This window comes from Mchenga conophoros, linkage group LG16, assembly GCF_057382185.1.
Source record: "Mchenga conophoros isolate Kocher_MC1m ecotype Shallow Benthic linkage group LG16, M_conophoros_male_GT1.1, whole genome shotgun sequence".
Lineage (NCBI taxonomy): Eukaryota > Metazoa > Chordata > Actinopteri > Cichliformes > Cichlidae > Mchenga > Mchenga conophoros.
In genome coordinates this window covers 1,459,438-1,482,705 of record NC_140541.1, presented here as the reverse complement: position 1 = coordinate 1,482,705, position 23,268 = coordinate 1,459,438, and positions in this window count along the sequence as shown.

Here is a 23,268-nt window from a genome sequence, read left to right as displayed (position 1 = left end):
AATACTATAATTTAGCAGAAATACTATGTTTGGCACAAATCCTATAAAAATAATAAATACTATAATTTAGCAGAAATACTATATTAGGCACAAATCTTATGAAAAGCAGAAATAGTATGATTTAGCAGAATAGTAATAACTTACAAAATTACAAATATGGAGGCATATTGAAACACAAATGCACAGAGGGACACACAAACACAGGCTCTAATCCAGTCAACCAGTCTAACTATATTCAATTTAAATCCTACAATGACATGCTGCCAAATAAGGGCAGGGTCCTCTCTCTCCCACTAAACACACACACACACACACACACACACACACACACACACACACACACACACACACACACACACACACACAGGGAGAGAGAAGTAAGTTTCTAGGTCAGCCTGGGAGCTGGTGAATTTGAATCCACCAATCAGAGAGGCTGTGCACTTTTCCCCACCAAAACAGGTGCATCTGTTTACACACGCAGCAGCACAGAGAGACACAGGATTTTTGCAGCCTATTTCTCATAGTGACGACTCCCCTCAAACAAATGACCGTAATTTCCTAACCGTAGGGGCTAGAACGGTCATTCTTACACCGTTTTGTTCAGAAGAGATGGGGGAATCTTCAAGTGTTGACAATTTAATATTAAAATATGAATTTTTAGAGATATATGACATGGATGACTTGTTGACTTAGAAGCCACGAATTCCCCAATATGCAAATTTGAATGCCTGAGACCACATATGTGATTGGCTGGCTGGGAAGCCGTGCAGGCCCTGATTTGTGGATTTGAATTCCTCAGCCCTCAGATATGATTGGCTGGCTTAGAAGCCACGAAGGCCCCAATATGCAAATTTGAATGCCTCAGGACACTTATTTGATTGGCTGGGAAACTGTGCAGGCCCTGATTTGAAAATTTGAATGTCTCAGTCCTCACAGAGGATTGGCTGCCTGGGGACCTGGCAGAAATATATAGAAATACTATTATTAAGCATAAATACTACATTTAGTAGAAATACTATGTTTTAGCACAAATACTATAAAAAGAAGAAAAACTATAATTTAGCAGAAATACTATATTAAGCACAAATCCTATAAAAAGCAGAAATACTATAATTTAGAACAAATAGTATAAAAAGCAGAAATACTATAATTTAGCAGAAATACTGTATTTAGCACAAGTACCGAAAAGTACCAGAAATACTATGATTTAGCAGAATAGTAATAACTTATTGAAACACAAATGCACAGAGGGACACACAAACACAGGCTCTAATCCAGTCAACCAGTCTAACTATGTTCAATTTAAATCCTACAATGACATGCTGTCAAATAAGGGCAGGGTCCTCTCTCTCCCACTAAACACACACACACACACACACACACAGACAGACACAGAGGGAGAGAGCTGCCGAATTTAAATCCACCAATCAGAGTGGCTGTTTACGTTTTCCCGCCAAAACAGGTGCATCTTTTTACACACGCAGGACAGAGAGGCACAGGATTATTGCAGCCTATTTCTCATAGTGAGGACTCCCCTCAAACAAATGACCATAATTTCCTAACCGTAGGGGCTAGAGCGGTCATTCTTACACCGTTTTGTTCAGAAGAGATGGGGGAATCTTCCAGTGTTAACAATTTATCATTAAAATATGAATTATTAAAGATATTAGACTTCTAATGCACCATAACTGAGCAGAGCGAAGCAAAAACTGCCTTGACTTGCCCTCAAACAACGCTTTCTAACTCTAAATCTATTTGGAGTATCGATATCATTCTTTCACCGTAAGAGACAGCAGGCTTTGGTGAACAGTCATAGAAATTTTCAGGTCTCTGTGGAAATCCAACAAAAAGTTATGACGAGAGAAAAAAGTGGTTCATTTCCACAGTTTGAAATCTGAAGAAATCTGAGCGAAGGACAAATTTCCTACCCTCAAACAAGTCCAACTCATTTCAGAACGGTAATAGGTGAGAAAGAAATTCTTGAATTGTGAGCGTCAGGGGTGTCTGAAGATATTCGGGGACAAGCCTCATGTCTTAACTTTGCTTCGTTAAGGAGATATGACGATTCGAATATGCCTCTCATTACAGAAATCCAGCGGTGATTTTGAACAAGCTCTCCATTGACTTTATATGGAGAGTTTTCTGACATTGTGTTGGTCTGAGGAGCTTTGCGAAAATTCTATAAATCCCACAACAATGATAGTGACATTTCCTGAAAGCCAGCAAAAATACCTACGTTTTGATGTATAATTTGTGGAAGTTGAGTGAAAATTGAGCAAGTAGCAAGAAGTTGTTCGGACATGAAGAGAAGACTGCAAAACCTTCAGTGACACACTGGAAGCCAAGAGCATAGCAACCATAACAACGCATGTATTTTGTGAAAAATCACAATTTTGCAACTCAAAACTTTAAGAGGCATAAAAGTAAAACAGTAAAAGATTTAAAAAAGCTGAATCATACCTGAATAGCCCAATAATTTATGAACATTTTAAAGTTTGAATGGTTGTTCTAGGTGAAAATATGAGGAAGTAGTTAAGTTTCAAAAACAAGCAAATTTTAGCAGAATTGCAGAAGTTTCCCATTCATTTCAATGGGACAAATTAAAGGAAAAAAGTGGAATATTTTAAAAAGTATAATAGTTAAAAATAGCAAAAATCATAGCAAGAAAGAGCAAAAATAGCAGAATAGTTTAAAATTTGAACGGTGAAAATCGGCTGAAAATTGTGGAAGTAGTTAAGTGCCAAAAAGTGTACGGAAGCAACTGGAATAATAATAAAGTATAAAGAATAAAGAGAAACAGGAACTCAATAGTGTGGATGCTTAAAGCATCCACACAATAATAACTAGAAAAATTTGCATTTCCTGCGAAAATGCAGTGTGGATGCTTAAAGCTGAAGCTGTATGCAAAAAGTAGCTGAAAAAGCTGAAAAGTTGCAGAAATTGTAAAAACTTTGCAGAAGCAAAAGAAGTTTGCTAAAATGGAATAACTTAGCAGAACTGCAATATCTTAGAAGAAACATAATACTTGGCAGAAATACAATAGCATAGCAGAATTTAGCAGAAATATTGTAACTTACCAGAAACATGATAACTTCTCAAAAATACAAGAATTTAGGAGAAATAGTATAAGATAACAGAAAGAATATATTTAGCCAAAAATACTTAAACATTACAGAAACACTATGATTTAGAAAAATAGTACAACAGAGCAGAAATATTGTGATTTACCAGAGACACTGTGATGAACTATGAATATTGTAATTTTAAATTAAGACTATGTTTTAGCACAAATATTATAATTTGGCAGAAATACTATAATTTAGCACAAATCCTATAAAAAGCAGAAATACTATAATTTAGCAGAAATACTATATTAAGCACAAACCCTATAAAAAGCAGAAATACTGTACTATGATTTGGTAGAAAAAACTATAATTAATCAGAAATACTATATTTGGCAGAAATACGGTATTTGGCACAAATCTTATAAAATAGCAGAAATAGTATGATTTAGCACAATAGTAATAACTTAAACAGAAAAATTGGAAAAGCAAAAATGGACAGCTGAAAAAATGATGAACATGCTGAAGGTCCCTCAACTATACTTGTTAAATGAAAAAAATCAGCAAAAAAATCTATAACAGCCACACAATCACAAATATGTACACATAAGAAAACACACATGCACAGAGAGACACACACACAAGATCCAATTCAGTCAACAAGTCTAAATATATTGAATTTGAATCTTAGAATGAGATCATCCCATTAAAAGCCTTTCTCTCTCTCTCTCTCTCTCTCTCTGTCACACACACACACACACACACACAGGGAGAGAAAAGTGAGTTTCTAGGTCAGCCTGGGAGCTGCTGAATTTGAATCCACCAATCAGAGAGCCTGTGCACTCTTTCCCTCCAAAACAGGTGCATCCTTTTTACACACGCAGCACAGAGAGACACAGGATCATTGCAGTCTATTTCTCATAATGACGACTCCCCTCAAACAAATGACCATAATTTCCTAACCGTAGGAGCTAGAACGGTCATTCTTACACCGTTTTGTTCAGAAGAGATGGGGGAATCTTCAAGTGTTGACAATTTATCATTAAAATATGAATTTTTAGAGATATATGACACGGATGACTTGTTGACTTAGAAGCCACGAATTCCCCAATATGCAAATTTGAATACCTGGAGCCCACATACATGATTGGCTGGCTGGGAAGCTGTGCAGGCCCTGATTTGTGGATTTGAATTCCTCAGCCCTCAGATATGATTGGCTGGCTTAGAAGCCATGAAGTCCCCAATATGCAAATTTGAATGCCTCAGGACACATATATGATTGGCTGCGAAACCGTGCAGGACCTGATTTGAAAATTTGAATGTCTAAGTCCTCACAGAGGATTGGCTGCCTGGGGACCAGGCAGAAATATATAGAAATACTATGATTAAGCATAAATACTACATTTAGTAGAAATACTATGTTTTAGCACAAATCCTATAAAAAGCAGAAATACTATAATTTAGCAGAAATACCATATTAAGCACAAATCATATAAAAAGCAGAAATACTATATGAAGCACAAATTCTATAAAAAGCAGAAATACTATATTAAGCACAAATCCTATAAAAAGCAGAAATACTATATTAAGCACAAATCTTATGAAATAGCAGAAACAGTATGATTTAGCACAATAGTAATAAGTTAAACAGAAAAATTGGAAAAGCAAAATGGACAGCTGAAAAAATGCTGAACATGCTGAGGGTCCCTCAAATATACTTGTTAAATGAAAAAATCAGCATAAAAATGCACAGGGAGAGAGAAGTAAGTTTCTAGGTCAGCCTGGGAGCTGCTGAATTTGAATCCACCAATCGGAGAGCCTGTGTACTTTTTCCCGCCAAAACAGGTGCATCTTTTTACACACGCAGCAGCACAGAGAGGCACAGGATTATTGCAGCCTATTTCTCATAGTGAGGACTCCCCTCAAACAAATGACCATAATTTCCTAACCGTAGGGGCTAGAGCGGTCATTCTTACACTGTTTTGTTCAGAAGAGATGGGGGAATCTTCCAGTGTTAACAATTTATCATTAAAATGTGAATTTTTAGAGATATATGACATGGATGACTTGTTGACTTAGAAGCCACGAATTCCCCAATATGCAAATATGAATGCCTGAGACCACATATATGATTGGCTGCCTGGGAAGCCGTGCAGGCCCTGATTTGTGGATTTGAATTCCTCAGCCCTCAGATATGATTGGCTGGCTTAGAAGCCATGAAGGCCCCAATATGCAAATTTGAATGCCTCAGGACACATATATGATTGGCTGGGAAGCCGTGCAGGCCCTGATTTGAAAATTTGAATTTCTCAGTCCTCACAGAGGATTGGCTGCCTGGGGACCTGGCAGAAATATATAGAAATACTATGATTAAGCATAAATACTACATTTAGTAGAAATACTATGTTTTAGCACAAATACTATAAAAAGCAGAAATACTATAATTTAGCAGAAATACTATATTAAGCACAAATCCTATAAAAAGCAGAAATAGGATGATTAAGCATAAACACTACATTTAGTAGAAATACTATGTTTGAGCAAAAATCCTATAAAAAGCAGAAATACTATATTAGGCACAAATCCCATAAAAAGCAGAAATAGTATGATTAAGCATAAATACTACATTTAGTAGAAATACTATGTTTTAGCACAAATAGTATAAAAAGCAGAAATATTGTAATTTAGCAGAAATACTATATTAGGCACAAATCTTATAAAATAGCAGAAATAGTATTATTTAGCACAATAGTAATAAGTTAAACAGAAAAATTGGAAAAGCAAAATGGACAGCTGAAAAAATGCTGAACATGCTGAGGGTCCCTCAAATATACTTGTGAAATGAAAAAATCAGCAAAAAAATGCACAGGGAGAGAGAAGTAAGTTTCTAGGTCAGCCTGGGAGCTGCTGAATTTGAATCCACCAATCAGAGAGCCTGTGTACTTTTTCCCGCCAAAACATGTGCCTCTTTTTACACACGCAGCACAGAGAGGCACAGGATTATTGCAGCCTATTTCTCATAGTGAGGACTCCCCTCAAACAAATGACCATAATTTCCAAACCGTAGGGGCTAGAGCGGTCATTCTTACACCGTTTTGTTCAGAAGAGATGGGGGAATCTTCCAGTGTTTACAATTTATCATTAAAATATGAATTATTAAAGATATTTGACTTCTAATGCACCATAACTGAGTAGAGCGAAGCAAAAACTGCCTTGACTTGCCCTCAAACAACGCTTTGTAACTCGGAATCTCTTTGGAGTATCGATATCATTCTTTCACCGTAAGAGACAGCAGGCTTTGGGGAACAGTCATGGAAATTTTCAGGTCTCTGTGGAAATCCAAAAAAAAGTTATGACGAGAGAAAAAAGTGGTTCATTTCCAGAGTTTTAAATCTGAAGAAATCTGAGCGAAGGACGAATTTCCTACCCTCAAACAAGTCCAACTCATTTCAGAACGGTAATAGGTGAGAAAGAAATTCTTGAATTGTGAGCGTCAGGGGTGTCTGAAGATATTCGGGGACAAGCCTCATGTCTTAACTTTGCTTCGTTAAGGAGATATGACGATTCGAATATGCCTCTCATTACAGAAATCCAGCGATGATTTTGAACAAGCTCTCCATTCACTTTATATGGAGAGTTTTCTGACCTTGTGTTAGTCTGAGGAGATTTGCCAAAATTCTATAAATCCCACAACAATGATGGTGACATTTTCTGAAAGCCAGCAAAAATACCTACGTTTTGATGTATAATTTGTGGAAGTTGAGTGAAAATTGAGCAAGTAGCAGGAAGTTGTTCGGACATGAAGTGAAAATTGCAAAACCTTCAGTGGCACACTGGAAGCCAAGAGCATAGCAACCATAACAACACATGTATTTTGTGAAAAATCACAATTTTGCAACTCAAAACTTTAAGAGGCATAAAAGTAAAACAGTAGAAGATTTGAAAAAGCTGAATCATACCTGAATAGCCCAATAATTTGTGAACATTTTAAAATTTGAATGGTTGTTCTAGGTGAAAATATGAGGAAGTAGTTAAGTTTCAAAAACAAGCAAATTTTAGCAGAATTGCAGAAGTTTCCCATTCATTTCAATGGGACAAATTAAAGGAAAAAAGCTTAATATTTTAAAAAGTATAATAGTTAAAAATAGCAAAAGTCATAGCACACATTAGCAGAAGAAGCAGAATAGTTTAAAATTTGAACGGTGAAAATAGCACAAAAATTGTGGAAGTAGTTAAAGGACGAAAAACGAGCAACTTGAAGAATAATAATAACTAGAAAAATTTGCATTTCCTGCGAAAATGCAGTGTGGATGCTTAAAGCTGAAGCTGTATGCAAAAAGTAGCTGAAAAAGCTGAAAAGTTGCAGAAATTGTAAAAACTTTGCAGAAGCAAAAGAAGTTTGCTAAAATGGAATAACTTAGCAGAACTGCAATATCTTAGAGGAAACATAATACTTGGCAGAAATACAATAGCATAGCAGAATTTAGCAGAAATATTGTAACTTACCAGAAACATGATAACTTCTCAAAAATACAAGAATTTAGGAGAAATAGTATAAGATAACAGAAAGAATATATTTAGCCAAAAATACTTAAACATTACAGAAACACTATGATTTAGAAAAATAGTACAACAGAGCAGAAATATTGTGATTTACCAGAGACACTGTGATGAACTATGAATATTGTAATTTTAAATTGAGACTATGTTTTAGCACAAATATTATAATTTGGCAGAAATACTATAATTTAGCAGAAATACTATATTAAGCACAAATCCTATAAAAAGCAGAAATGGTATGATTAAGCATAAATACTACATTTAGTAGAAATACTTTGTTTTAGCACAAATCCCATAAAAAGCAGAAATACTGTACTATGATTTAGTAGAAAGACTATAATTAATCAGAAATACTAAATTTAGCAGAAATACTATATTAAGCACAAATCCTATGAAAAGCAGAAATAGTATGATTAAGAATACTACATTTAGCAGAAATACTATATTAAGCACAAATCTTATAAAAAGCAGAAATACTATATTAAGCACAAATCCTATAAAAGCAGAAATAGTATATTAAGCACAAATCTTATAAAATAGCAGAAATAGTGTGATTTAGCACAATAGTAATAAGTTAAACAGAAAAATTGGAAAAGCAAAATGGACAGCTGAAAAAATGCTGAACATGCTGAGGTTCCCTCAAATATACTTGTTAAATGACAAAAATCAGCAAAAAAAATTATGACTGCCACACAATTACAAATATGTACACATGAGGAAACACACATGCACAGAGAGACACACACACAAGATCCAATTCAGTCAACCAGTCTAAATATATTGAATTTGAATCTTACAATGGGATCATCCCATTAAAAGGCTTTCTCTCTCTCTCTCTCTCTGTCACACACACACACACACACACACACACACACACACACACACACACAGGGAGAGAGGACTAAGTTTCTAGGTCAGCCTGGGAGCTGCTGAATTTGAATCCACCAATTAGAGAGGCTGTGCACTTTTCCCCACCAAAACAGGTGCATCTGTTTACACACGCAGCAGCACAGAGAGACACAGGATTTTTGCAGTCTATTTCTCATAGTGACGACTCCCCTCAAACAAATGACCGTAATTTCCTAACCGTAGGGGCTAGAACGGTCATTCTTACACCGTTTTGTTCAGAAGAGATGGGGGAATCTTCAAGTGTTGACAATTTAATATTAAAATATGAATTTTTAGAGATATATGACATGGATGACTTGTTGACTTAGAAGCCACGAATTCCCCAATATGCAAATTTGAATGCCTGAGACCACATATGTGATTGGCTGGCTGGGAAGCCGTGCAGGCCCTGATTTGTGGATTTGAATTCCTCAGCCCTCAGATATGATTGGCTGGCTTAGAAGCCACGAAGGCCCCAATATGCAAATTTGAATGCCTCAGGACACTTATTTGATTGGCTGGGAAACTGTGCAGGCCCTGATTTGAAAATTTGAATGTCTCAGTCCTCACAGAGGATTGGCTGCCTGGGGACCTGGCAGAAATATATAGAAATACTATTATTAAGCATAAATACTACATTTAGTAGAAATACTATGTTTTAGCACAAATACTATAAAAAGAAGAAAAACTATAATTTAGCAGAAATACTATATTAAGCACAAATCCTATAAAAAGCAGAAATACTATAATTTAGAACAAATAGTATAAAAAGCAGAAATACTATAATTTAGCAGAAATACTATGTTAGGCACAAATCCTATAAAAAGCAGAAATACTATAATTTAGCAGAAATACTATGTTAGGCACAAATCCTATAAAAAGCAGAAATACTATAATTTAGCAGAAATACTATATTAGGCATAAATCCTATGAAAAGCAGAAATAGTATGATTTAGCAGAAATACTGTATTTAGCACAAGTACCGAAAAGTACCAGAAATACTATGATTTAGCAGAATAGTAATAACTTATTGAAACACAAATGCACAGAGGGACACACAAACACAGGCTCTAATCCAGTCAACCAGTCTAACTATGTTCAATTTAAATCCTACAATGACATGCTGCCAAATAAGGGCAGGGTCCTCTCTCTCCCACTAAACACACACACACACACACACACACACACACACACACACACACACACAGGGAGAGAGGACTAAGTTTCTAGGTCAGCCTGGGAGCTGCTGAATTTGAATCCACCAATCAGAGAGGCTGTTTACGTTTTCCCGCCAAAACAGGTGCATCTGTTTACACACGCAGCACAGAGACATAGACCTGCTTCTTTCAGTTTATTTCACATAGTGAGGATTCCCCTCAAACAAATGACCATAATTTCCTAACCATAGGGGCTAGAGCGGTCATTCTTACACCGTTTTGTTCAGAAGAGATGGGGGAATCTTCAAGTGTTGACAATTTATCATTAAAATATGAATTTTTAGAGATATATGACATGGATGACTTGTTGACTTAGAAGCCACGAATTCCCCAATATGCAAATTTGAATACCTGGAGCCCACATACATGATTGGCTGGCTGGGAAGCTGTGCAGGCCCTGATTTGTGGATTTGAATTCCTCAGCCCTCAGATATGATTGGCTGGCTTAGAAGCCATGAAGGCCCCAATATGCAAATTTGAATGCCTCAGGACACATATATGATTGGCTGGGAAGCCGTGCAGGCCCTGATTTGAAAATTTGAATGTCTCAGTCCTCACAGAGGATTGGCTGCCTGGGGACCTGGCAGAAATATATAGAAATACTATGATTAAGCATAAATACTACATTTAGTAGAAATACTATGTTTTAGCACAAATACTATAAAAAGCAGAAATACTATAATTTAGCAGAAATACTATATTAAGCACAAATCCTATAAAAAGCAGAAATAGGATGATTAAGCATAAACACTACATATAGCAGAAATACTATGTTTGAGCAAAAATCCTATAAAAAGCAGAAATACTATATTAGGCACAAATCCCATAAAAAGCAGAAATAGTATGATTAAGCATAAATACTACATTTAGTAGAAATACTATGTTTTAGCACAAATAGTATAAAAAGCAGAAATATTGTAATTTAGCAGAAATACTATATTAGGCACAAATCTTATAAAATAGCAGAAATAGTATTATTTAGCACAATAGTAATAAGTTAAACAGAAAAATTGGAAAAGCAAAATGGACAGCTGAAAAAATGCTGAACATGCTGAGGGTCCCTCAAATATACTTGTTAAATGAAAAAATCAGCAAAAAAATGCACAGGGAGAGAGAAGTAAGTTTCTAGGTCAGCCTGGGAGCTGCTGAATTTGAATCCACCAATCAGAGAGCCTGTGTACTTTTTCCCGCCAAAACATGTGCCTCTTTTTACACACGCAGCACAGAGAGGCACAGGATTATTGCAGCCTATTTCTCATAGTGAGGACTCCCCTCAAACAAATGACCATAATTTCCAAACCGTAGGGGCTAGAGCGGTCATTCTTACACCGTTTTGTTCAGAAGAGATGGGGGAATCTTCCAGTGTTTACAATGTATCATTAAAATATGAATTATTAAAGATATTTGACTTTTAATGCACCATAACTGAGTAGAGCGAAGCAAAAACTGCCTTGACTTGCCCTCAAACAACGCATTCTAACTCGAAATCTATTTGGAGTATCGATATCATTCTTTCACCGTAAGAGACAGCAGGCTTTGGTGAACAATCATGGAAATTTTCAGGTCTCTGTGGAAATCCAACAAAAGGTTATGACGAGAGAAAAAAGTGGTTCATTTCCACAGTTTGAAATCTGAAGAAATCTGAGCGAAGGATGAATTTCCTACCCTCAAACAAGTCCAACTCATTTCAGAACGGTAATAGGTGAGAAAGAAATTCTTGAATTGTGAGCGTCAGGGGTGTCTGAAGATATTCGGGGACAAGCCTCATGTCTTAACTTTGCTTTGTTAATGAGATATGACGATTCGAATATGCCTCTCATTACAGAAATCCAGCGGTGATTTTGAACAAGCTCTCCATTCACTTTATATGGAGAGTTTTCTGACATTGTGTTGGTCTGAGGAGATTTGCGAAAATTCTATAAATCCCACAACAATGATAGTGACATTTCCTGAAAGCCAGCAAAAATACCTACGTTTTGATGTATAATTTGTGGAAGTTGAGTGAAAATTGAGCAAGTAGCAAACAGTTGTTCGGACATGAAGAGAAGACTGCAAAACCTTCAGTGACACACTGGAAGCCAAGAGCATAGCAACCATAACAACGCATGTATTTTGTGAAAAATCACAATTTTGCAACTCAAAACTTTAAGAGGCATAAAAGTAAAACAGTAGAAGATTTGAAAAAGCTGAATCATACCTGAATAGCCCAATAATTTGTGAACATTTTAAAATTTGAATGGTTGTTCTAGGTGAAAATATGAGGAAGTAGTTAAGTTTCAAAAACAAGCAAATTTTAGCAGAATTGCAGAAGTTTCCCATTCATTTCAATGGGACAAATTAAAGGAAAAAAGCTTAATATTTTAAAAAGTATAATAGCAAAAAATACCAAAAGTCATAGCGCACATTAGCAGAAATAGCAGAATAGTTTAAAATTTGAACGGTGAAAATCGGCTGAAAATTGTGGAAGTAGTTAAGTGCCAAAAAGTGTACGGAAGCAACTAGAATAATAAAGAATAAAGAGAAACAGGAACTCAATAGTGTGGATGCTTAAAGCATCCACACAACTAGAAAAATTTGCATTTCCTGCGAAAATGCAGTGTGGATGCTTAAAGCTGAAGCTGTATGCAAAAAGTAGCTGAAAAAGCTGAAAAGTTGCAGAAATTGTAAAAACTTTGCAGAAGCAAAAGAAGTTTGCTAAAATGGAATAACTTAGCAGAACTGCAATATCTTAGAGGAAACATAATACTTGGCAGAAATACAATAGCATAGCAGAATTTAGCAGAAATATTGTAACTTACCAGAAACATGATAACTTCTCAAAAATACAAGAATTTAGGAGAAATAGTATAAGATAACAGAAAGAATATATTTAGCCAAAAATACTTAAACATTACAGAAACACTATGATTTAGAAAAATAGTACAACAGAGCAGAAATATTGTGATTTACCAGAGACACTGTGATGAACTATGAATATTGTAATTTTAAATTGAGACTATGTTTTAGCACAAATATTATAATTTGGCAGAAATACTATAATTTAGCAGAAATACTATATTAAGCACAAATCCTATAAAAAGCAGAAATGGTATGATTAAGCACAAATACTACATTTAGTAGAAATACTTTGTTTTAGCACAAATCCCATAAAAAGCAGAAATACTGTACTATGATTTAGTAGAAAAACTATAATTAATCAGAAATACTAAATTTAGCAGAAGTACTATATTAAGCACAAATACTATGAAAAGCAGAAATAGTATATTAAGCACAAATCTTATAAAATAGCAGAAATAGTATGATTAAGCATAAATACTACATTTAGCAGAAATACTATATTAAGCACAAATCCTATAAAAGCAGAAATAGTATATTAAGCACAAATCTTATAAAATAGCAGAAATAGTATGATTTAGCACAATAGTAATAAGTTAAACAGAAAAATTGGAAAAGCAAAATGGACAGCTGAAAAAATGCTGAACATGCTGAGGGTCCCTCAAATATACTTGTTAAATGACAAAAATCTGCAAAAAAATTTATTACAGCCACACAATCACAAATATGTACACATGAGGAAACACACATGCACAGAGAGACCCACACACAAGATCCAATTCAGTCAACCAGTCTAAATATATTGAATTTAAATCTTAGAATGAGATCATCCCATTAAAAGCCTTTCTCTCTCTCTCTCTCTCTCTGTCACACACACACACACACACACACACACACAAACACAGGGAGAGAGAAGTAAGTTTCTAGGTCAGCCTGGGAGCTGGTGAATTTGAATCCACCAATCAGAGAGGCTGTGCACTTTTCCCCACCAAAACAGGTGCATCTGTTTACACACGCAGCAGCACAGAGAGACACAGGATTTTTGCAGTCTATTTCTCATAGTGACGACTCCCCTCAAACAAATGACCGTAATTTCCTAACCGTAGGGGCTAGAACGGTCATTCTTACACTGTTTTGTTCAGAAGAGATGGGGGAATCTTCAAGTGTTGACAATTTAATATTAAAATATGAATTTTTAGAGATATATGACATGGATGACTTGTTGACTTAGAAGCCACGAATTCCCCAATATGCAAATTTGAATGCCTGAGACCACATATGTGATTGGCTGGCTGGGAAGCCGTGCAGGCCCTGATTTGTGGATTTGAATTCCTCAGCCCTCAGATATGATTGGCTGGCTTAGAAGCCACGAAGGCCCCAATATGCAAATTTGAATGCCTCAGGACACTTATTTCATTGGCTGGGAAACTGTGCAGGCCCTGATTTGAAAATTTGAATGTCTCAGTCCTCACAGAGGATTGGCTGCCTGGGGACCTGGCAGAAATATATAGAAATACTATTATTAAGCATAAATACTACATTTAGTAGAAATACTATGTTTTAGCACAAATACTATAAAAAGAAGAAAAACTATAATTTAGCAGAAATACTATATTAAGCACAAATCCTATAAAAAGCAGAAATACTATAATTTAGAACAAATAGTATAAAAAGCAGAAATACTATAATTTAGCAGAAATACTATGTTAGGCACAAATCCTATAAAAAGCAGAAATACTATAATTTAGCAGAAATACTATGTTAGGCACAAATCCTATAAAAAGCAGAAATACTATAATTTAGCAGAAATACTATATTAGGCATAAATCCTATGAAAAGCAGAAATACTATGATTTAGCAGAATAGTAATAACTTATTGAAACACAAATGCACAGAGGGACACACAAACACAGGCTCTAATCCAGTCAACCAGTCTAACTATGTTCAATTTAAATCCTACAATGACATGCTGCCAAATAAGGGCAGGGTCCTCTCTCTCCCACTAAACACACACACACACACACACACACACACACACACACACACGCACGCACGCACACACACACACACACAGGGAGAGAGGACTAAGTTTCTAGGTCAGCCTGGGAGCTGCTGAATTTGAATCCACCAATCAGAGAGGCTGTTTACGTTTTCCCGCCAAAAAAAGGTGCATCTTTTTACACACGCAGCACAGAGACATAGACCTGCTTCTTTCAGTTTATTTCACATAGTGAGGATTCCCCTCAAACAAATGACCATAATTTCCTAACCATAGGGGCTAGAGCGGTCATTCTTACACCGTTTTGTTCAGAAGAGATGGGGGAATCTTCAAGTGTTGACAATTTATCATTAAAATATGAATTTTTAGAGATATATGACATGGATGACTTGTTGACTTAGAAGCCACGAATTCCCCAATATGCAAATTTGAATACCTGGAGCCCACATACATGATTGGCTGGCTGGGAAGCTGTGCAGGCCCTGATTTGTGGATTTGAATTCCTCAGCCCTCAGATATGATTGGCTGGCTTAGAAGCCATGAAGGCCCCAATATGCAAATTTGAATGCCTCAGGACACATATATGATTGGCTGGGAAACCGTGCAGGCCCTGATTTGAAAATTTGAATGTCTAAGTCCTCACAGAGGATTGGCTGCCTGGGGACCTGGCAGAAATATATAGAAATATATAGAAATACTATGATTAAGCATAAATACTAGATTTAGTAGAAATACTATGTTTTAGCACAAATACTATAAAAAGCAGAAATACTATAATTTAGCAGAAATACTATATTAAGCACAAATCCTATAAAAAGCAGAAATAGGATGATTAAGCATAAACACTACATTTAGTAGAAATATTATGTTTGAGCAAAAATCCTATAAAAAGCAGAAATACTATATTAGGCACAAATCCCATAAAAAGCAGAAATAGTATGATTAAGCATAAATACTACATTTAGTAGAAATACTATGTTTTAGCACAAATAGTATAAAAAGCAGAAATACTATATTAAGCACAAATCTTATAAAAAGCAGAAATACTATATTAAGCACAAATCCTATAAAAGCAGAAATAGTATATTAAGCACAAATCTTATAAAATAGCAGAAATAGTGTGATTTAGCACAATAGTAATAAGTTAAACAGAAAAATTGGAAAAGCAAAATGGACAGCTGAAAAAATGCTGAACATGCTGAGGTTCCCTCAAATATACTTGTTAAATGACAAAAATCAGCAAAAAAAATTTATGACTGCCACACAATTACAAATATGTACACATGAGGAAACACACATGCACAGAGAGACACACACACAAGATCCAATTCAGTCAACCAGTCTAAATATATTGAATTTGAATCTTACAATGGGATCATCCCATTAAAAGGCTTTCTCTCTCTCTCTCTCTCTGTCACACACACACACAAATACAAACACAAACACACACACACACACACACACACACACACACACACACACACACACACACACACACACACACACACACACACACAGGGAGAGAGAAGTAAGTTTCTAGGTCAGCCTGGGAGCTGGTGAATTTGAATCCACCAATCAGAGAGGCTGTGCACTTTTCCCCACCAAAACAGGTGCATCTGTTTACACACGCAGCAGCACAGAGAGACACAGGATTTTTGCAGTCTATTTCTCATAGTGACGACTCCCCTCAAACAAATGACCGTAATTTCCTAACCGTAGGGGCTAGAAGGGTCATTCTTACACCGTTTTGTTCAGAAGAGATGGGGGAATCTTCAAGTGTTGACAATTTAATATTAAAATATGAATTTTTAGAGATATATGACATGGATGACTTGTTGACTTAGAAGCCACGAATTCCCCAATATGCAAATTTGAATGCCTGAGACCACATATGTGATTGGCTGGCTGGGAAGCCGTGCAGGCCCTGATTTGTGGATTTGAATTCCTCAGCCCTCAGATATGATTGGCTGGCTTAGAAGCCACGAAGGCCCCAATATGCAAATTTGAATGCCTCAGGACACTTATTTGATTGGCTGGGAAACTGTGCAGGCCCTGATTTGAAAATTTGAATGTCTCAGTCCTCACAGAGGATTGGCTGCCTGGGGACCTGGCAGAAATATATAGAAATACTATTATTAAGCATAAATACTACATTTAGTAGAAATACTATGTTTTAGCACAAATACTATAAAAAGAAGAAAAACTATAATTTAGCAGAAATACTATATTAAGCACAAATCCTATAAAAAGCAGAAATACTATAATTTAGAACAAATAGTATAAAAAGCAGAAATACTATAATTTAGCAGAAATACTATGTTAGGCACAAATCCTATAAAAAGCAGAAATACTATAATTTAGCAGAAATACTATGTTAGGCACAAATCCTATAAAAAGCAGAAATACTATAATTTAGCAGAAATACTATATTAGGCATAAATCCTATGAAAAGCAGAAATAGTATGATTTAGCAGAAATACTGTATTTAGCACAAGTACCGAAAAGTACCAGAAATACTATGATTTAGCAGAATAGTAATAACTTATTGAAACACAAATGCACAGAGGGACACACAAACACAGGCTCTAATCCAGTCAACCAGTCTAACTATGTTCAATTTAAATCCTACAATGACATGCGGCCAAATAAGGGCAGGGTCCTCTCTCTCCCACTAAACACACACACACACACACACACACACACACACACACACACACACACACACACACACACACACAGGGAGAGAGGACTAAGTTTCTAGGTCAGCCTGGGAGCTGCTGAATTTGAATCCACCAATCAGAGAGGCTGTTTACGTTTTCCCGCCAAAACAGGTGCATCTTTTTACACACGCAGCACAGAGACATAGACCTGCTTCTTTCAGTTTATTTCACATAGTGAGGATTCCCCTCAAACAAATGACCATAATTTCCTAACCGTAGGGGCTAGAGCGGTCATTCTTACACCGTTTTGTTCAGAAGAGATGGGGGAATCTTCAAGTGTTGACAATTTATCATTAAAATATGAATTTTTAGAGATATATGACATGGATGACTTGTTGACTTAGAAGCCACGAATTCCCCAATATGCAAATTTGAATACCTGGAGCCCACATACATGATTGGCTGGCTGGGAAGCTGTGCAGGCCCTGATTTGTGGATTTGAATTCCTCAGCCCTCAGATATGATTGGCTGGCTTAGAAGCCATGAAGGCCCCAATATGCAAATTTGAATGCCTCAGGACACATATATGATTGGCTGGGAAGCTGTGTAGGCCCTGATTTGAAAATTTGAATTTCTCAGTCCTCACAGAGGATTGGCTGCCTGGGGACCTGGCAGAAATATATAGAAATACTATGATTAAGCATAAATACTACATTTAGTAGAAATACTATGTTTTAGCACAAATACTATAAAAAGCAGAAATACTATAATTTAGCAGAAATACTATATTAAGCACAAATCCTATAAAAAGCAGAAATAGGATGATTAAGCATAAACACTACATTTAGTAGAAATACTATGTTTGAGCAAAAATCCTATAAAAAGCAGAAATACTATATTAGGCACAAATCCCATAAAAAGCAGAAATAGTATGATTAAGCATAAATACTACATTTAGTAGAAATACTATGTTTTAGCACAAATAGTATAAAAAGCAGAAATATTGTAATTTAGCAGAAATACTATATTAGGCACAAATCTTATAAAATAGCAGAAATAGTATTATTTAGCACAATAGTAATAAGTTAAACAGAAAAATTGGAAAAGCAAAATGGACAGCTGAAAAAATGCTGAACATGCTGAGGGTCCCTCAAATATACTTGTTAAATGAAAAAATCAGCAAAAAAATGCACAGGGAGAGAGAAGTAAGTTTCTAGGTCAGCCTGGGAGCTGCTGAATTTGAATCCACCAATCAGAGAGCCTGTGTACTTTTTCCCGCCAAAACATGTGCCTCTTTTTACACACGCAGCACAGAGAGGCACAGGATTATTGCAGCCTATTTCTCATAGTGAGGACTCCCCTCAAACAAATGACCATAATTTCCAAACCGTAGGGGCTAGAGCGGTCATTCTTACACCGTTTTGTTCAGAAGAGATGGGGGAATCTTCCAGTGTTTACAATTTATCATTAAAATATGAATTATTAAAGATATTTGACTTGTAATGCACCATAACTGAGTAGAGCGAAGCAAAAACTGCCTTGACTTGCCCTCAAACAACGCTTTCTAACTCGAAATCTATTTGGAGTATCGATATCATTCTTTCACCGTAAGAGACAGCAGGCTTTGGTGAACAATCATGGAAATTTTCAGGTCTCTGTGGAAATCCAACAAAAAGTTATGACGAGAGAAAAAAGTGGTTCATTTCCACAGTTTGAAATCTGAAGAAATCTGAGCGAAGGACGAATTTCCTACCCTCAAACAAGTCCAACTCATTTCAGAACGGTAATAGGTGAGAAAGAAATTCTTGAATTGTGAGCGTCAGGGGTGTCTGAAGATATTCGGGGACAAGCCTCATGTCTTAACTTTGCTTCGTTAAGGAGATATGACGATTCGAATATGCCTCTCATTACAGAAATCCAGCGGTGATTTTGAACAAGCTCTCCATTCACTTTATATGGAGAGTTTTCTGACCTTGTGTTAGTCTGAGGAGATTTGCAAAAATTCTATAAATCCCACAACAATGATAGTGACATTTTCTGAAAGCCAGCAAAAATACCTACGTTTTGATGTATAATTTGTGGAAGTTGAGTGAAAATTGAGCAAGTAGCAGGAAGTTGTTCGGACATGAAGTGAAAATTGCAAAACCTTCAGTGGCACACTGGAAGCCAAGAGCATAGCAACCATAACAACACATGTATTTTGTGAAAAATCACAATTTTGCAACTCAAAACTTTAAGAGGCATAAAAGTAAAACAGTAAAAGATTTGAAAAAGCTGAATCATACCTGAATAGCCCAATAATTTGTGAACATTTTAAAGTTTGAATGGTTGTTCTAGGTGAAAATATGAGGAAGTAGTTAAGTTTCAAAAACAAGCAAATTTTAGCAGAATTGCTGAAGTTTCCCATTCATTTCAATGGGACAAATTAAAGGAAAAAAGCTTAATATTTTAAAAAGTATAATAGCAAAAAATACCAAAAGTCATAGCGCACATTAGCAGAAATAGCAGAATAGTTTAAAATTTGAACGGTGAAAATCGGCTGAAAATTGTGGAAGTAGTTAAGTGCCAAAAAGTGTACGGAAGCAACTAGAATAATAATAAAGAATAAAGAGAAACAGGAACTCAATAGTGTGGATGCTTAAGCATCCACACAACTAGAAAAATTTGCATTTCCTGCGAAAATGCAGTGTGGATGCTTAAAGCTGAAGCTGTATGCAAAAAGTAGCTGAAAAAGCTGAAAAGTTGCAGAAATTGTAAAAACTTTGCAGAAGCAAAAGAAGTTTGCTAAAATGGAATAACTTAGCAGAACTGCAATATCTTACAGGAAACATAATACTTGGCAGAAATACAATAGCATAGCAGAATTTAGCAGAAATATTGTAACTTACCAGAAACATGATAACTTCTCAAAAATACAAGAATTTAGGAGAAATAGTATAAGATAACAGAAAGAATATATTTAGCCAAAAATACTTAAACATTACAGAAACACTATGATTTAGAAAAATAGTACAACAGAGCAGAAATATTGTGATTTACCAGAGACACTGTGATGAACTATGAATATTGTAATTTTAAATTAAGACTATGTTTTAGCACAAATATTATAATTTGGCAGAAATACTATAATTTAGCAGAAATACTATATTAAGCACAAATCCTATAAAAAGCAGAAATGGTATGATTAAGCATAAATACTACATTTAGTAGAAATACTTTGTTTTAGCACAAATCCCATAAAAAGCAGAAATACTGTACTATGATTTAGTAGAAAGACTATAATTAATCAGAAATACTAAATTTAGCAGAAATACTATATTAAGCACAAATCCTATGAAAAGCAGAAATAGTATGATTAAGCATAAATACTACATTTAGCAGAAATACTATATTAAGCACAAATCCTATAAAAGCAGAAATAGTATATTAAGCACAAATCTTATAAAATAGCAGAAATAGTATGATTTAGCACAATAGTAATAAGTTAAACAGAAAAATTGGAAAAGCAAAATGGACAGCTGAAAAAATGCTGAACATGCTGAGGGTCCCTCAAATATACTTGTTAAATGACAAAAATCTGCAAAAAAATTTATTACAGCCACACAATCACAAATATGTACACATGAGGAAACACACATGCACAGAGAGACCCACACACAAGATCCAATTCAGTCAACCAGTCTAAATATATTGAATTTAAATCTTAGAATGAGATCATCCCATTAAAAGCCTTTCTCTCTCTCTCTCTCTCTCTCTCTCTCTCTCTCTGTCACACACACACACACACACACACACACACACACAGGGAGAGAGAAGTAAGTTTCTAGGTCAGCCTGGGAGCTGGTGAATTTGAATCCACCAATCAGAGAGGCTGTGCACTTTTCCCCACCAAAACAGGTGCATCTGTTTACACACGCAGCAGCACAGAGAGACACAGGATTTTTGCAGTCTATTTCTCATAGTGACGACTCCCCTCAAACAAATGACCGTAATTTCCTAACCGTAGGGGCTAGAACGGTCATTCTTACACCGTTTTGTTCAGAAGAGATGGGGGAATCTTCAAGTGTTGACAATTTAATATTAAAATATGAATTTTTAGAGATATATGACATGGATGACTTGTTGACTTAGAAGCCACGAATTCCCCAATATGCAAATTTGAATGCCTGAGACCACATATGTGATTGGCTGGCTGGGAAGCCGTGCAGGCCCTGATTTGTGGATTTGAATTCCTCAGCCCTCAGATATGATTGGCTGGCTTAGAAGCCACGAAGGCCCCAATATGCAAATTTGAATGCCTCAGGACACTTATTTGATTGGCTGGGAAACTGTGCAGGCCCTGATTTGAAAATTTGAATGTCTCAGTCCTCACAGAGGATTGGCTGCCTGGGGACCTGGCAGAAATATATAGAAATACTATTATTAAGCATAAATACTACATTTAGTAGAAATACTATGTTTTAGCACAAATACTATAAAAAGAAGAAAAACTATAATTTAGCAGAAATACTATATTAAGCACAAATCCTATAAAAAGCAGAATTACTATAATTTAGAACAAATAGTATAAAAAGCAGAAATACTATAATTTAGCAGAAATACTATGTTAGGCACAAATCCTATAAAAAGCAGAAATACTATGTTAGGCACAAATCCTATAAAAAGCAGAAATACTATAATTTAGCAGAAATACTATATTAGGCATAAATCCTATGAAAAGCAGAAATAGTATGATTTAGCAGAAATACTGTATTTAGCACAAGTACCGAAAAGTACCAGAAATACTATGATTTAGCAGAATAGTAATAACTTATTGAAACACAAATGCACAGAGGGACACACAAACACAGGCTCTAATCCAGTCAACCAGTCTAACTATGTTCAATTTAAATCCTACAATGACATGCTGCCAAATAAGGGCAGGGTCCTCTCTCTCCCACTAAACACACACACACACACACACACACACACACACACACACACAGGGAGAGAGGACTAAGTTTCTAGGTCAGCCTGGGAGCTGCTGAATTTGAATCCACCAATCAGAGAGGCTGTTTACGTTTTCCCGCCAAAACAGGTGCATCTTTTTACACACGCAGCACAGAGACATAGACCTGCTTCTTTCAGTTTATTTCACATAGTGAGGATTCCCCTCAAACAAATGACCATAATTTCCTAACCATAGGGGCTAGAGCGGTCATTCTTACACCGTTTTGTTCAGAAGAGATGGGGGAATCTTCAAGTGTTGACAATTTATCATTAAAATATGAATTTTTAGAGATATATGACATGGATGACTTGTTGACTTAGAAGCCACGAATTCCCCAATATGCAAATTTGAATACCTGGAGCCCACATACATGATTGGCTGGCTGGGAAGCTGTGCAGGCCCTGATTTGTGGATTTGAATTCCTCAGCCCTCAGATATGATTGGCTGGCTTAGAAGCCATGAAGGCCCCAATATGCAAATTTGAATGCCTCAGGACACATATATGATTGGCTGGGAAACCGTGCAGGCCCTGATTTGAAAATTTGAATGTCTAAGTCCTCACAGAGGATTGGCTGCCTGGGGACCTGGCAGAAATATATAGAAATACTATGATTAAGCATAAATACTACATTTAGTAGAAATACTATGTTTTAGCACAAATACTATAAAAAGCAGAAATACTATAATTTAGCAGAAATACTATATTAAGCACAAATCCTATAAAAAGCAGAAATACTATATTAGGTACAAGTCCTATAAAAAGCAGAAATACTATATTAGGCACAAATCCTATAAAAAGCAGAAATACTATATTAGGCACAAATAGTATAAAAAGCAGAAATACTATAATTTAGCAGAAATACTATGTTTGGCACAAATCCTATAAAAAGCAGAAATACTATAATTTAGCAGAAATACTATATTAGGCACAAATCTTATGAAAAGCAGAAATAGTATCATTTAGCAGAATAGTAATAACTTACAAAATTACAAATATGGAGGCATATTGAAACACAAATGCACAGAGGGACACACAAACACAGGCTCTAATCCAGTC